This window comes from Marmota marmota, unplaced genomic scaffold, assembly GCF_001458135.2.
Source record: "Marmota marmota marmota unplaced genomic scaffold, marMar, whole genome shotgun sequence".
NCBI lineage: Eukaryota > Metazoa > Chordata > Mammalia > Rodentia > Sciuridae > Marmota > Marmota marmota.
Window position 1 is genome coordinate 12,411,830 of NW_025999941.1, and position 17,270 is coordinate 12,429,099.

A 17,270-nucleotide genomic window follows, 5' to 3' on the forward strand; every position below is an offset into this window, starting at 1 on the left:
TTCTGACATCTTGAAAATCTTCTAAATGTCATAAATTTACTTATTCCAAAAAAAAAAAAATATTTTTACTTTGGGGCCAATTCTGGCTGGGTTTTTGCTAATTGCAACTGAAAGCCTTAGACTAATAAGCTATTTATAAGGTAGTATATTAAAGTCCTTTCTAGATTTATTTCTGCTATTCTCTGTATATGCTAGCAGTTTAACCTTAAAACATTACTGTCCATACTTAAAAATATTTTGTCTCTATATATTTTCATATATGGCCTCCTCTGCTCTTATTCTACCATTATCTCTCTGTTATAAACTCCTTCTCACCCTATAAAACCTAACCCAGTATCACCTCCTTTAAAAATCTGCCTGTGCTCCTTTAGTGCATCCCAGGAGGGCTTACTGGTTTCCTTCCTAGTGGCCCCAAGCATTACCTACAAACCCATAACAGAGCATCTTAAATTCATTTAGCCATAATTTAGCACATTTTATATGAATTGTTCTGCTAAATGGTGTGCTTTGTAGATATTATCATCTTTAACCTTTATATTTTCCTATGATATGGATAGAAATATCTTCATTTTTAAATATAAGGAAACAGTCTTAGAAAGGTGAAGAAACTTAGGCCAGGGTCTGCAACTTATAAGAGGATGGAGACAGAACTTCAGCTATCTAATTTCAGAATCTGGGCTCTTCATCTCCATACAGTGTTCTCTTTCCTGCTAGGAATTTATTTGAAGCCAAACACTATCTTTCCCATGTGGGTGCCTAAATGAATGTCTTAGGTTCTCTGAAAATACTAGTAGAATAAGCAAATGGATAGATGAACAAATGAATGAATAGATGGATGGATGGGTAGATAGATGGATGAATGGAGGGATGGATGAATGGGTGGGTGAATGGATGGAGGGTAGATGGATGGGTAAGTGGGTGAGAGGATGGGTAGATGGGTGGGTGAATGGATAGATGGATGGATGAATGGATGGATGGATGGATGGATGGGGGGTGAATGGATGGATGGATGGATGGATGGAGGAATGGATGGATGGATGGATGGATGCATAAGTGGGTGAGTGGATGGGTGTAAGGGTTCTGACTATGGGAACATACAGAACAGCATTCCTTTGGTGAGCGCACCCCCCCTGTTTCCCATGGCTTAAATATTTTGCAGTTTTTCCCAGGCACTCTTACGATAACCAATGCATGCTTGGCAGGAGCACATATATAACTATAACCAAAACATCTTATATTGTAACCTATAGTAACCTGCTTAGTTATATAATAATCAATCATGTACTACTGATGCTAGTGACCAAGTGTAACTATTGTTGTAAATAAAGCCAGCAGCTTGGATGAGCAGCCATTTTGCTATTTAGCCATTCTTCCTCTGCACCTTTTTCTATCTCCTTTTGATTTCTTTACAGATGGGTAAGTGGGTGAGTGGACCAGAGGATGTGTGGGTGGATGGGTGAGTGGATGGGTGGATGAATGGATGGTTAGGTGCGTGAGTGGATGGGTAGATGGGGGGTGGATGCGTGGATGGATGGATAGATGGATGGGTGAATGGGTGAATTGATTGATGGATGGATAAATGGGTGAGTGGATGGGTGGGTGGATGGGTGGATAGATGGATAGATGGATGGGTGAATGGGTGAATGAATTGATGGATGGGTAAGTGGGTGAGTGGATGAGTGGATGGATGGGTAGGTATATGGAAGTGTGTAAGTTCTTTTCATCACAAATGAGGAAACCAGGACTCCAGTGGTTAAAGTTCCATATTTGGTAGCCTATATCCCAGATGATTATTAACATTTTTTCTACAACATTTTGCTACCTTTGGAAGAAAGTTATACTTCCTTTAAAAGAAACTCCTCAAATGTAAGAGACAAATATAAGACCCAGATATGTCTAGACTTTTCTTTCTCACCCTGGAACCAAATTATGTCCTGCTTTGCCAAGTCCTGAATGGAGCAGAACCTCCACATCCCCTTCTCCAGAATTCAGGTCATGTCTTCTTTTCTTAACTCTCTTTAAATTGTTACTGACACCTAAACTAATTTGGGATTAAAAGAGAATAAAAGTCAAACCACCTTCAAAATGTTCTGGCTTGGGAGTTTATTTATAACGACTCAGACATCAGGATTTGAAAGAGGAAGGGGAGGGGTGTGGAGCACAAAATCCAAAAGAACATTTGAAAATAAGAAATAGAATCACATGCCATCCTAATTAGCCAGCAGCAGAGTAAAAATTCTCCACTTCTGTCATGTTTCCTCCATGCAAGAGCAAACTGTGACATTAGTTTAATTACAGAAATTTATGAGATGAAAGGAACAACTTTTATAATCATTCAGACAATATTCCTATTCAGGTTGCTGTACAATATCTGTATTTAGTAGTGATTAAAGTATTTATTAGAGAGGTTCATTTTCTCAAAGATCCGCAAACCTACTTGCACTTTATGATTTAAGGGGCACTTATATTTTCCCTCCTCTAATTTCTTAAATGGGTACCTTCATAAAACACCCTTGTTCCCTAGGTCTATTGACCTGGGCATGTCGAATCCCAGCTCTCTGCCTTCCCAATGCAATCGGCATCACCGAGAGAAAAATCCTCTGGAAGGGATTCTCTAGGGGTCAGCTCACATCACAAGTGAGCATAATCCATCATCATCATCATCACCACTATCAATTTTTGGCCAGCTGCCTATTTCTAGGACTCTGTGTACTAAGTCATTTACATCTGTCCTCTCCAAGCATCCTTGGAGAGTCACAAAGCCCACCTGGTTCACAACTCCTTCTAAGGAAAACTGCACAAACCCCAGCCCTCCTGCCCAGGAAGCCATGTTTGATGTCACATGACCCTGCTTCATCTTCCCTGCACCTGTCGCGGTTGATCCCACCAGGGCCAAGAACCTGACCTGAGGATAACTAGTCCCTGAATTGGCCAGAGATGGGGGTTTGTGCAGCCTAATTAAAAATATGAGTTTGGCCAGGAACATTCTCTTGGGAATTCAATCTATGCGCTGAAAGTCTCTGCTAATTTTCAGTGGCAACTGAAGCAGAAAGGATAGAATATTGAACTGACATTCTTAGCCCGGGGTCCATGAACCCATTTAAATGATGTGTGAAATTTTGGGTTTATGTGTACAAATGATATGAACTGCTCTACAAATTTTAAGTACAACTCAGATCATATCTCTTATTGACCCATTGCTGGCTCCATTCCATAGCCAAAGTTTCATGACCACCCTCCCAAGACTTTAATCAACTTTTTCTCTGCTGTGACTAAAGGACCCAACCAGAATAAAGGTAGAGGAGGGGAAAATTTACTTAAGGGCTCACAGTTTCAGAGGTCTCAGTCCATAGACAGCAGGCTCCATTGCTCAGGGCTCCAGGTGCATCATGGCGGAAGAGTGTGGTGGAGGGAAGCAGCTCACATGGTCCGGAAGCAATGAGAAAGAGACTCCACTCAGCAGATACGAATTATAGACCCCAAAGCCACGTCCCTAATGCCACCTCCTCTAGCCACACCCCACCTGCCTCCAGTTACCACTCAGTTAATCCCATCAGGGGATTAATTCACTGATTGGGTTAAGGCTCTCACAACCCAACCATTTATCCTCTGAACTTTCTTGCATTGTCCCATACATGAGCATGTGAGGAACAACTCACATCCAAACCATCGCACTGAATCATACAAGAACCCTGAGGATCATAGTCCTAACAGTCTCTACCCATTTCCCGCACCCAAGCCAAGGCAACTCTGGAAACTAACTGTCCCCTGCTACTGAGGCACCCTGGTTCCTTGCAGAGTCTTGTTCCAATCCTGATCCCCACAGTCAGCAGCAGATACCATAATGTTCCTGATACCATTACGGCTTGTCCTAGAGGGAAGAACCAGGGCAGTTTCTTAGAGCTGGTCTCAGAGTCCCAGTGCCTCCTGAACACCAGAGGACTGGGACAGTGCCCATTCTGGTGTCAGACCCAGAACACTGTTTTCTTTTCTTATAGGGTCCACATAACCCATTAGGAGACTCTCAAAACACTAAGCACCCTGTTGCACCACCCTGTCCCCATCACAGAGATGTGTGTGCTCCACCTATCCTTGTAGGTAAAGCTTGGAGTGATGACAGGGGTCTTCTCTCTTCTGCCTTTTCTTTTTCTAAATGAGGTAAAGCTTCCTAAATCCATGGTCTCTCATGGATGCAGGGGAAAAACAAAATAAAAACTCACCAACAAAATTTAATAGTTAGGTAAGAATTTCAGTAATTATGCCTTTATCTGAGACGACGGTACCTAACCCTGATCAGAAGGACCTTCATGGTTCAGAAATAGAGAGATGAGAGAGATAGGGAGGGGGGAGAGAGGGAACATTCCAGCCAAGAACCACCATTGTAGGGAGCCTATGTCATGGACACCTGACTAAATGAGAGAAGAGGCCAGTGCTGGGGGGTGGGGGAGCAGAGAGACCTGAGCATGACTGAGTCCCATGTGGTGGCACTCAAGAGGGAAAGTGACATGGTGGAGTCTCCCAGACATCATGTTGAGTGAGCAGAGAATAAAAGCTATATTCCATTTATATATGAAGCTCCCAAACAGCCAAATTTAACCTACAGTACTATAGATCAAAAGAGTGGTTTTGGGGGGATATTAACTAGGTAGGAAGCGGGGTACTGACCAGGCTTTGTCTCAGAGATCTGTCAACATTTTGTTTTTATTTTATTACTTTTTAAAAATTTTATATGTCAGCAGAATGCATTACAATTCTTATTACACATATAGAGCACAATTTTTCATCTCTGGTTGTACACAAAGTATATTCACACCAATTCATATCTTCATACTTGTACTTGGGATAATAATGATCATCACATTCCACCATCATTTCTGACCCCATGCCCCCTCCCTTCCGCTCCCACCCCTCTGCCCTATCTAGAGTTCATCTATTCCTCCCATGCTGCCTCTCCCTATCCCACTATGAATCAGCCTCCTTATATCAAAGAAAACATTTGCCATTTGGTTTCTCAGGATTGGCTAACTTCCCTTAGCTTTGTTTTCTCTAACTCTATCCATTTACCTGCAAATGCCATGATTTTATTCTCTTTTATTGGTGAGTAATATTCCATTGTGCATATATGCCACAATTTTTTAAAATTATTCATCTATTGAAGGGCATACTACTGGTGGGACTGCAAAATGGTATAGCCAATATGGAAAGCAGTATAAAGATTTCTTGGAAAATTAGGAATGGAACCACCATTTGACTCAGCTATCCCTCCCTTCAGTCTATACTCAAAGGATTTAAAAACAGCATACTACAGGGACACAGTCACATCAATGTTTATAGCAGCACAATTCACAATACCTAAACTGTGGAACCAATCTAGATGCCCGTCAACATTTTATTAAAGCACCTGCTGGCAATGATTTTCAGCTTGGAAGTCATAGATTTCTGTGGCCACTACTGAAGTGACCCTACACAAGAGGCAAACAATGGGCATGGCTGTGCTGTGGTCAACCCATTTTCAAATCCAGAAGCCTACTGGATTTGGCCCATTGGTTTTAGTTCAGTGAGTCCTGTGGGTGGGGTTTACTTGGGTGTCTACATATGAAAAAGTTTATTGAGCTATACAAGGTTGATTTAGGTACTTTATTATATATAAATTTTATCTTGATTTTTAAAAAAAGTCTGTTAATGGATTAAGTATATTTAAAAAACAAAAAAGTTTCCATAGACAGACAACAGGTAGCAGATGGTTCATTTCATGAATCCAGAACCCATCAGAACTCCTGCCCTTTCTTGGGTTTTGTTAAGTAAATCTTCATTCCCTGCCGCAGTCCGGCTGCAGCAAAATAGCTGGGGGGTGACGAACAACTTGTGTACATTGATACAGCAGGAGTAGGAGCCCTTTATTGTAGGACAACAGAGGTATTTATACATTCCACACAGCTTATCTTAATTAGCATAAACTAGATACATCAGTCAACCAATAAGGAATCTCCACACTTAATGGCTCGTTGGCGTTACTTCACAAACCACTCCCTCTGCAAAATGCCAGGCGCCATCTTGACTTGTTTACAGACTCTAGCAACTCCCCTTCTCTTGAGCCAACCTGAGGGGTCTTCTGGTCTTAGCCTGATCCTTCTTTATCCTCCCTCTGCAGGACCACTGTACCATGCAGACCTGAGCCTGGAGCGCTTGGGAGCCTGCAGGGAATCTCACAGCTCACAATGAGATGCACCTGGCCTCATACCTCTGTCCCTAACAGATGCCTTTAAAACTCTCTGGAAACACGTCCGTCTTCCCTGGGCAGACATAGAAAAGCTGCGTTTTCTAGGATTCCATCCAGCCTCACCTCAGAGCAATCTTATTGCCGTGTGCCCTCTGCAGGCTCGTGTTCCAGCTCATTGGCGATTGTTTGTTCTTGGTGCTAACCTTGACAGGAGATGGAGAAAAACACACAGCTGAGGTCAGAGAGCAGCACGCTCGGTCCTGCATTAAGTCTGTCTTGTTTCTAAACAGTCCGGATCAAAAACAAACAAACAACAAAAAAAGAAATCACCTGGATATTTTCTCTGAGCATTGGGCCTGCTGAACACCTGAGCATCCTTGAGCTCTGTTCTCCTGAGCCCACTCACAACCCATCTCCCTGGCCCCAGAGTGAGGACAGAAGTGGGGGGTGGGGAAGGGATCTCACCATTACCCACCACCCTCAGGGGCTTCCAGAATCTATTTATTAGACAAAGTGAAAAAGGAGGGGAAATGTTTTCTGAGCACTTTAATTCTCCAGGACTTTTTCTGCTTGAATCAGAAGCAGGGTCTTTATATTTTGGGTTGTGTTTTGTTTTTAATGGTCTCTCTGATGTTGAGGACTCAGTCTATGTCAGAAATACAATATTATAGTTGGGCACCGTGGTGCATGCCTGTAATCCCAGCGGCTCGGGAGGCTGAGGCAGGAGGATTGTGTGTTGAAAGCGAAACTCAGCAACTTAGTGAGACCTTGTGTCTAAATAAAATAATAAAAAAAAAAAAAGACTGGGGATATGGCTCAGTGGTTAAGCACCCCTGGGTTCAATCCCTGGTACTAAAAAAAAAAAATGCAGGAATGTTATCCTCCTATTTTGTACCTGAGAAGTGAGAAAGACCCATGTGTGGGCAGGAAGAGTATGCTTCAGAGGGGCACACCTGGGCCTTGTGGGCCATATACTGGAAGTGATGAACACTGAGGGTTATCAATATTCCCAGGCAGGACCACTTGGCTACTTCACATTAGTGAACTTACTGATTTAAGAACACACAAATTTACTACTTTACAGTCTTGTTGGAGTCTGGCATGGGTGTCACCAGGATGGATCTAAAATTGAAAAGTTGGCCACACAGCAGTCCTGCCTAGAGGCTCTAGTGGGGAATCTGCTTCTTTGTTATTCCAGCTTCTAGAAGCTACCTGCACTCCTTGACTCATGACCCCTTCCTCCATCTCCCTACCCAGCACATTGCCTGTTCCATTTCCTTTCTTCCTTACCTGCATCTTCCCCTCACTGGCTCTCCTTCTGTCTCCCTCTTCCACATTCAAGAACTCATCGTAATACCTTGGACTTGTCTGGATATTATTATTATTATATATCATCCATGATAATAAAGTCACCCAATTAACAAATTCAACTCCTCATGCCACCTAAATTCCCTTTGCCATGCAGCCTAACAGTCACAGGTTGTAGGGGTTAGGATGTGGACATCTTAGAGGAACATTATTCTGCCTTCCACCCCTGGTGCCCTGAATCTCCATGGTTGGATGCCAGTTTAGGACACATTCATTGTCTCTGAACATATGTGCCAGAGGACACAGTCATGAATTTCCTTCCTATTTTAGAATCCAGGTGGACTACAATGTTCACCTACTATCACTCAAAGAACCAAGTAACACGTTGGATTAAGAACGTAGGCACCACCATATTGTCTTACTTAGAGCAAGCCTGCTTCCTTTGCCAGTGGTCCTTGGCACAGTTCTGCATGTGCCTCACTCAGAACCCTGTTTTTATTTGTGTGTCTATTTTGTTTTGGGTACTAGGGATTGAACCCAGGGGTGCTCAACCATGGAGCCACATCCCCAGCCCTTGTTTATATTTTACTTAGAGACAGGGTCTCACTGAGTTGGTTAGGGCCTTACTAAGTTGCTGAGGCTGGCTTTGAACTCTAATCCACCTTCTTCAGCCTCCCCAGGCTCTGGCATTACAGGTGTGTGCCACTGTCCCCAGAGACCCCAGATCTTAATGAGCACAACATCAGACACCTCTCTGCTGTGACATTTCCAGTATAGCATCAGTCACACTGAATCTGTGTCACTCTCTCTGTCTTCCATGCTTGTGACCAACTGTCCCAGAATTAACGTAAGAATTGCACAGGAACTAACTTCTGTGAGTCCTGAACACTCTGGCCTCAGCTTGCTAATTGAGGGCATGTTGAGAGAATTCCAGGAAAATTCTGAACAGCATTGGCCTCTCTCTGGTCATCCCAACCCCCTGCTTCCCTGGGGGTCTGTTTGGGTTGCGTACTTGGGTATGGCTGCCTGGAATGCTGGGAGCCCAGGTGCTCCAGCCTCAGCCCTGCCACGTGCATGGGTTCAATAGATCTTAGCAGTTTATTGTCAACTCTCAGAGAACCCCCCTTTCTCCCTGGTTTGTGGTGGGGAGCAAGTGGGCTGGCTCTGAAGCCCTGAGGCCAGTGCCTAGCACACAGTCTACCATGGTGGAGGCTGGTCATGTCCTCAGGACCTGTGGACCTCACCGGCCCTTCCTTCCTGCTCCCTTTCCCTGTTAACCCAGATCTTGCAGATAAGCTGGGCTGCACTTTTCCTACTTTCTGATTAGGCTTCAGCTCTCTGGTCTTTATCTGGGACAACCTTGCTTCTAGAATATTTGTGAAACTGGAAAAATAATCAAGCATCAGGCATAGCAGAACCTACACAAGACTTGGAGTCAAACACTCAAACAATGTAACTCGTCCATCTCTTAAAGTTTGGACAGGACCTGACTTATAGGATTTTCGTGAAAACCAAAGTGAGGTTTGTGTAAGTTTCATGAACACTCTATTGTGATTTTCAGCACCACTAACAACTACTGCCTGGCTTCCAGACATTGCTGAGGAAGATTATGGTCTTTACTGCTGCTTCACACCCAGGAACTCAGCTGTGAATCTGAAGCCAGTCCATTGCAAATGAGCAGCTTCAGCTCCAAGCTGCCTACTACAGTATCCACCAGTCACATGTGACGACTAAAATTAATTTAAAATTTTACTTTCTTAGTCACATCAGATTATTATTAGTTTTTTATTGAACCTGGGGTACTTAACCACTGAGCAACATCTCCAGCCCTTTTTATTTTTTAATTTTGAGATAGGGTTTCAATAAGTAACTTAGGTCCATCCTAAGTTGCTGAGGTGGGCCTCAAATTTGCGATCCTCCTGCCTCAGCCTCCTGAGCTGCAGGGATCACAGGCATGTGCCACCATGTCTGAATCCACCTTAACTTCTTTTCAACAGTGTTTTAGTCACATTTTCCACTGCTGTGACTAAAGAACCTGACCAGAACAGCTGTAGAGAAGGAAAAGTTTATTTAAGGAACTCATGGTTTCAGAGGTTAGGCTGGCTCCATATCTCAGGGTTCAAGGTGAGGCCAAACATCATGGTGGAAGAGTATGGTAGAGGGAAGTGACTCACATAATGATCAGGAAGGAGGGAGGGAGGGAGAGAGAGAGAGAGAGAGAGAGAGAGAGAGAGAGAGAGAGAGAGAGAGAGACTGACTCCAGGTACAAATATATACCCCAAAGCCACTCCCCCAATGCCACCTCCTCCAGTCCACCCCACCACTTTAGCTACTACTCAGTTAATCCCTCTCAGGGGATTCATTTGCTGATTGGGTTAAGACTCTCACAACCCAAGTACTTCTCTGAACCTTCTTTCCTTGTCTCACATGTGAGCTTTGGTGGACACCACACATCCAAACCATAACAAATTGCTCATAGTTATCCCTGGCTGGTGGCTATCCTGTCATTAAGTACAAATATAGAACATTTCCATCATCATGGAAAGTTCTATTGAGTAGCTGTGGACAAAAGTTATGAGTCCCTTCTCTCCATCTCTTTGAAGAGTTCTAGGAATCCCTGTAAGAAATTTGGGGAATGACAGAGATCCCACAGGGCCCCTGAATACAATCTCCAAATTTACTGGAGATGAAAAGAGATAGGAAAGACGTCTGTTGCTATGAAAACAGGTGTTAAAATTGCAGAGACTATTGATCCAGGGAGATGCACATTATTTCTTACATACATGACCTTTATGAGACATGAGCAGACGTTTGACTTGGAGAGATTGGTGTTATAGAAAATGATTTATCTTAAAGCAGAAACCATATATATATATTTAAAAAAACAGGTTGTTATCTTTTGAGGAGGAAAAAAAAAATCAAGCCAACCAGCACTCCAGCAGCAGGCCTGGGGGAGATGAGAACAGGCCGGCTCTCAGCGAAGCCAGCAGAAGATAACCCAGGATTTGCTGTAGTCTGTCTGTGTAAGTAACTCCAGGACCCTGAGAAGAGTGGAGCATTGGCATGTGTCTCTGTGAGGAGGACAGGACAGGCCTCAGGTCAGATGCAATGACTTTCCTCGGGAAAATGGGTTTGAAATGTCCCCCTGTGGACACCCTTTCTCCTCTATCTTAAAATTCCCCCATGCAGGCAAGTGAGGATGAGGACTGGGACAGACACAGTAGTTCATTGCCATTTCCCAAAAGTAGGGGCCTGGGAACAAAAGAATGAATCTGATCTGTGTTCATTGGTTTTCTTTAAACAAACAAATAAACATTCTTATATCAGAGAAAACATTCTGCCTTTGGTTTTTGGGGATTGGCTCACTTCACTTAGCATGATATTCTCCACCTCCATCCATTTACCTGCAAATGCCATGATTTTATTCTCTTTTAATGCTGAATAATACTCCATTGTGTATATATATCATGTTTTCTTTATCCATTCATCTATTGAAGGACATCTAGGTTGGTTCCACAGTTTAGCTATTGTGAATTGAGCTGCTATAAACATTGATGTGGCTGTGTCCCTGTAGTATGCTGTTTTTAAGTCCTTTGGGTATAGACCAAGGAGAGGGATAGCTGGGTCAAATGGTGGTTCCATTCCCTGTTTTCTAAGGAATCTCCATACTGCTTTCCATATTGGCTGCACCAATTTTAAGTCCCACCAACAATGTATGAGTGTGCCTTTTCCCCACATCCTCACCAACACTTATTGTGTGTATTCTTAATAGCTGCCGTGCTGGCTGGAGTGAGATGAAATCTTAGAGTAGTTTTGATTTGCATTTCTCTGATTTAGCTAGAGATGTTGAACATTTTTTCATATATTTGTTGATTGATTGTATATCACCTTCTGAGAAGTGTCTGTTCAGGTCCTTGGCCCATTTATTCTCTGATATAAGGATGTCGATTTATAATGGGGTGGGGGGGAGTATGGGAGGAATAGATGAACTCTAGATATGGCAAAGGAGAGGGAGGGGAAGGGACAATGGGTCATGGGGTAGGAAAGATCGTGGAATGAGATGGACATCATTATCCTAAGTACATGTATGAAGACATGAATGGTGTGACTCTACTTTGTGTACAACCAGAGACATGAAAAATTGAGCTCTATATGTGTAATCTGAATTGTAATGCATTCTGTTGTCATATATAACAAATTAGAATAAATTAAAAAATAAAGAAAAAAATTACTTTATTGCCATAGGTTGTACTAATAACATAGATTGAAATGAAGAAAATGGACTTTGGTGGTTCTGTAATGTGGGGACAATAATATCTACCTAATAACAGTAATTAAAATTAATGATAAAGGTTAATTGAGAAATGTAGAAGCTCTGGCATGGCATACCCCAGGCACTAAATACTTAGGAAAATGTTAGCTTGAATAATAAACACTCTAAATAACCATTGATTGAAAATATTAACATTTCTTAGCAATCTGAATACAGGTTAATGATTTTAATTAGAAAATAAATCATGAATGCTAAAATATTTAATTGCATTAATAATAGTATAATTTAATGTTACTATTAAATATTGGTTCAAATATTATTAGAATTTATTTATTCCACAGATACTACTGAGTGCTCACCTGCTATTAGACTCTTCTCAGCCCTCAGTGACAGGTGAATGAGACAATGTCCTTGACCTCGAGAAGCATACACTTGAATGAGGGGAGACTGCCTGGTAAGATAATGACAGATGGTGACAAGTCCTAATAAGAATGATTAATGGGAGTAGGAATATCACAGGCTATTTTCCTAGTGTGGTCAAGAAAAGCTTCTCTGAGGAGGAGACATTTGCACTACCTGCTATATGATAAAGAGCCATGAAATGCTCTGTTGTAGTATCAATCAGAATGCTTTGAAAAAGCAGAAGAAAAATCTGATTCATAGAACATCAACAATAAGACTATTCATTGCTCCTGGGCACGGTGGCACATGCCTATAATCCCAGCTGCTCCAGAGGCTGAGGCAGGAAGATTGTGAGTGCAAAGCCAGCCTCATCCACATAGTGAGGCCCTAAGCAACTCAGGGAGACCCTGTCTCTAAATAAAATACATAATAGGGCTGGGGACTTAGCTCAGTGGTTAAGCACCCCTGAGTTCAACCCCCATAACTACAACAACAAAAGACTATGTATTGTCTCACAAAACAAGAAGTCTCAAAAATAGGAAGGTGGTAGCATTGTCCAACTCATTCTCAACCATAGCATAAGGACCCAGTTTTCTCAATACTCCTCCCTGTCCATTTTCAGGACCTCAGCTCCGTCCTCAGAATTGCTCTGCTTAGGGCTGCCACAGCTCCCAACATCCTATCTGGGTCAACATCCAGAGGAAGAAGAGGATCTTTCTAGAAGTGCCCCAGCACACTTCCTCCACATCTCATGAGTCAGAATTGGGTTAATGGTCACCATGGTTGGCAAGCTTCTGTAAATGGTTAGATAGGAAATATTAGGGTTTGCAGCAAGAGGAAAAACTGAGACTATTATATATGTACTTACGTAATAAGAGAAATAACAAATGTCCACAAAAATTTTATTGATGAAATTCAAGTAGAATAATAATTAAATGCAACTTTTAAAGTAAAGATCTGCTAATAAGAAAGATGGATTTTTTTGAGAAGATAAATCTTTTCTTAATTGAAGTGATAAATTTTGCTTAACTGGGGGTCAAAGTTGGCATTCTTTTGGGGGGAAGATAATATTTTATTTAATTGGGAATCACAATTATTTCCCTATCATTAAAATGGATTGCAAATGTTCATCCATAAATGCCGGTCTTTAATGAGGTTTTAGTTATTTCATTTTACATTTCTTTTTATTTATTTTTTATTTGTTCTTTTTAGTTATACATGACATAGGGTATATTTTGACATATTTATACAAACATGGAATACATCTTATTCTAATTAGGATGCCAGGCTTGTGGTTGTACATGCTGTGGAGATTCACTGTGGTGTAGTTATATATGCGTATAGATAGTTCATCTTTAAAGATGTCTCCACATGAAGAGGTGACTCATGTGGCTTCAAAAAGCGTTCTAGTTATAGTTTTGCCTCTGTAATTGGTAATATGCCACCAGTGGATTCTGTTGTTATAGTGCAAAAGCAGAGACGAAAAATAAATGAACAGGCGTAACTGTGTTCCAATAAAACTTTATTTACAGACAGTACAACTTGCAGTTCATGGAATTTTCATACATAAAATGTTGTTTTCATTTTTTTCTCCATTTTTTTTCTTATCATTTTTTCCCAACTATTTAAAAATGTAGTAGGTCAAGTTGGTAAGCATTTGACAGTGTCAAAAGAGTAATTTGGGGGCTAAGGGGTGGCAAGTCCAGTGATAAATCTGGAAGGTGTGCTCCTCATCCAGGAGCCGTGAGGAGGAGTGGAAGAGAAGCCCAAGTTGAAGGTAGGTTTGATCCTCAGCACCACATCATTTTCCAATATGATGGAAGGAGCCCCACAGATCTCAACCCAGTTTAACCACCATAACTGGTGAAAACTATTTTAAAAAATAAAGAACCATTTACATTCATTAAAAATTATCCTAAGGACACAGCAAATAATAAAGTATTCATTAAGAAATGTGCTAAGAATAGTGATAGTAACACTTGAGTGTCACAGACCCACTCTCTCCTTCCTTTCCCATTACTCTAGTTCCATGTTGTGGGGACTGAATTCCAGGAGAAAGTTGCCACTATCAGCCAAGAAGACCAAGGGCCACCACCCCAGCCCAGCACCCTGCTCATAAAGCAAGGGTATCGCTCTGGAGAAACAGAACACTGCTCCTGCTCCCAGTGCTGGAGAAAGGATTCAAGATTTTACCCAACAGGAGGGCATTTAAAAAAGAAAGCTCGGGAATTCTCTCCAAAGGAACTATTTGGAACAGAATCCAGGGGGAGTTGATGGTTCAGGATGTTGTATTTCCTAGGGCCATTATAATAAATCAACACAACTGCTGCTTAACCCATTAAGTCCCAACTTTTCTGTGACTATTTCAACAAAACTGATACAGATGCATTAAAATAGGTTGAAAATAGTAATCTAGAGCTGACATTATGTTATTATATTAATTTACATTCTCATAATTATATCATCATTATTATCTTAATACAGTCATATTCTTCTTAATATTACACCGCGAACTGCTCTGCATCAACTGAGGATCTTGAGCAGGGGCCACTGGAGATGGAGAAAAACAGAGACAAAGAAAACACAGAAACATTTTCAGGTAATGCTGGGTCTAGGTGGGACACTGCACTCTGTTGGAGGAACAGTGACCCCGAACTAGCTCAGCAAATTTATTATATAAGGTCTCACAATCAGGAAGTTAAACTATAGGGGCATTGTTCAAGGCTTGTGAGTTGTCAGAGGTTTTGTGCATTAAAAAGTTAGTGGGCTAGAAAGATTTTTTGCAGCTATCTTACTGTGGCAGTGCTAGGAACATACTACTACACCCAGGAAACCCATTATCTTGGGATGTCTGATAACTGTTAGCATCAGTGCCAAGAATCAAGGATGTTAACATCCTTACCTCTGGCCAGGAATGTTTCCCATGCTTGGCTTTTGCTGATCAGCTGGTGACCACAGGCTCATCCGCTCTCCACATCATTATATTATTTTTTATATTATACATTATATAATTATCTTATGTATTGTGTACGATCTTTAAGTTTTTACAGGTGTTCCACGTCTGGGAAGATGGGTTAAAATAACATAAGTTTATTCTTTTCACACTTCTCAAGGGCAGAGGTGTAAAATCAAGGGGTCAGTGGGTATGCTCCTTGGCTCTGGGGAAGGGCTCTGCTCCTTGGCTCTTCTAGCTTCTGGTGCTACCGAAAATGCCTTGGCTTTGCTTGACCCATGGCCACAGTATTCAAAAGTCTGCTTCTGTTGTTACATTATATCCTTGTGTCCGATCACTCTCAGCATCTTTTCCTTTGTGGTATGTGGTATGGATCTCACTGACTTTATCCTATGTCATTGGCCATTTTGAATGTATAGATTCATAGGCATATTTTTTTCTTTCTTCTCTCTCTCTCTCTCTCTCTCTCTCTCTCTCTGTACCAGGGATTGAACCCAGAGATGCTTAACCACTGAGCCACATCCCCACCTCATTTTTATATTCTATTTAGAGACAGGGTTTCCCTGAGTTGCTTAGGGCCTTGCTAAATTGCTGAGGCTGGCTTTGAACTCGTGATCCTCCTGCCTCAGCCTCCTGAGCCACTGGGATTACAGGTGTGCATCATTGTGTCCAGCATATTTTTCTTTTTAAAAATCACTTCTGAGAATTTTTAGCCATTATTTCTTCAAATATTCTTTATCATGTTCTCACTTTCTGTTTCCCTCTAGGACTTTCAGTATGCGTGTGTATAAATAAATAGGACTTCACCAAAACTAAAAATTGTTGTGCTCAAAGGATACCATCAAGAAAGTGAAAATACAACCCATAGAATGAGAGAAAAGCATTTTAAAATAATTTTCTGGGGCTGGGGTTGTGGCTCAGCATTGGAGCACTTGCCTTGCATGTGTGAGGTACTGGGTTCAATCCTCAGCACCACATAAAAATAAATAAATAAAAATATTGTGTCCATCTACAACTGAAAAAAAAATCTTTAAAAAAATCATTTTCTGATAAAGGAGCTGCATATAGGATATAATGAACTCTTACAACTTACTAAAAAGATAAATAACTAAATTGTGGGCAAAAGTTCTGAATAGATGTTTCTCCCCAGAAGATGATATACAAATGGGCAATTGCAAATAAAAAAACTGCTCAACCTCATAGCTTTGGAAATACAAATTAAAACTGTGGTGCAATTTCACAACTTGAGGGTGGTTGTGACTAAGACACGTGTAGGTGAAGATGTGAAGAAACTGTAATACACTGCTGGTGGGAACACAGATTTTGTGGACTTTGGAAAGTAGTCTAGTGGTTGTTCAAAAGTTTCGACATAGAGTTACCATAGGCACCAGTGATTCCACTCCTAGGTTTGTACTCCAGAAAAATCAAAACATGTACACAAACTTGTTCACAAATGTTCAGAGTAGCATTTTAATGATAGCCAAAAAAGGGAAACCACCCTAATGTCCATCAACTGATGAAGAGATATACAAAACAGAGAATGACTGCTAATAGGTACAGAGTTTCTTTTGGGCAGGTGATAGAAATATATGAATGTTGCTTGTTGTGGTGGTTGCATAATAGTGAGTGGACTAAACCTAATTGAATTGTAGATGTTAAGTGGGCCAATTGAATGGCATGTGAATTGTATCTCAATGAAGTGGATACCTATATAGGAACGGAAAAGCCAAGCAGGGAAGAGCCAAATTAATCCTGCAGGGTCCTGAAGGCTTCCTAGAGAGTTTGGTTCTACCTCAGGTGAACAGGAGATTGGAGGTTTGGGAGCTCAAAAGTGATATCTTCTTTACTTTGTTAAAATACCACTTCCTATTTCTTGCTCATATTAAGATTATTATTCCCAATGTCCCTATTCCCTTGACGTTGCAGTTTGGGTAGGACAAATTCATCAATTGCCAGCTTGGTAATTTCCAGAACACCAATACCTATTAAGCACTCAGATGTTCAAAGCCCAGGATAGTCAAGCGATGGGAGATCCTGAACAAGTATCATCCAGGGCTGTCGTGTGGTTTGGAATGGCTGTGCCATTTGCCCAAGCTTAATGCAGTGTCATGAGA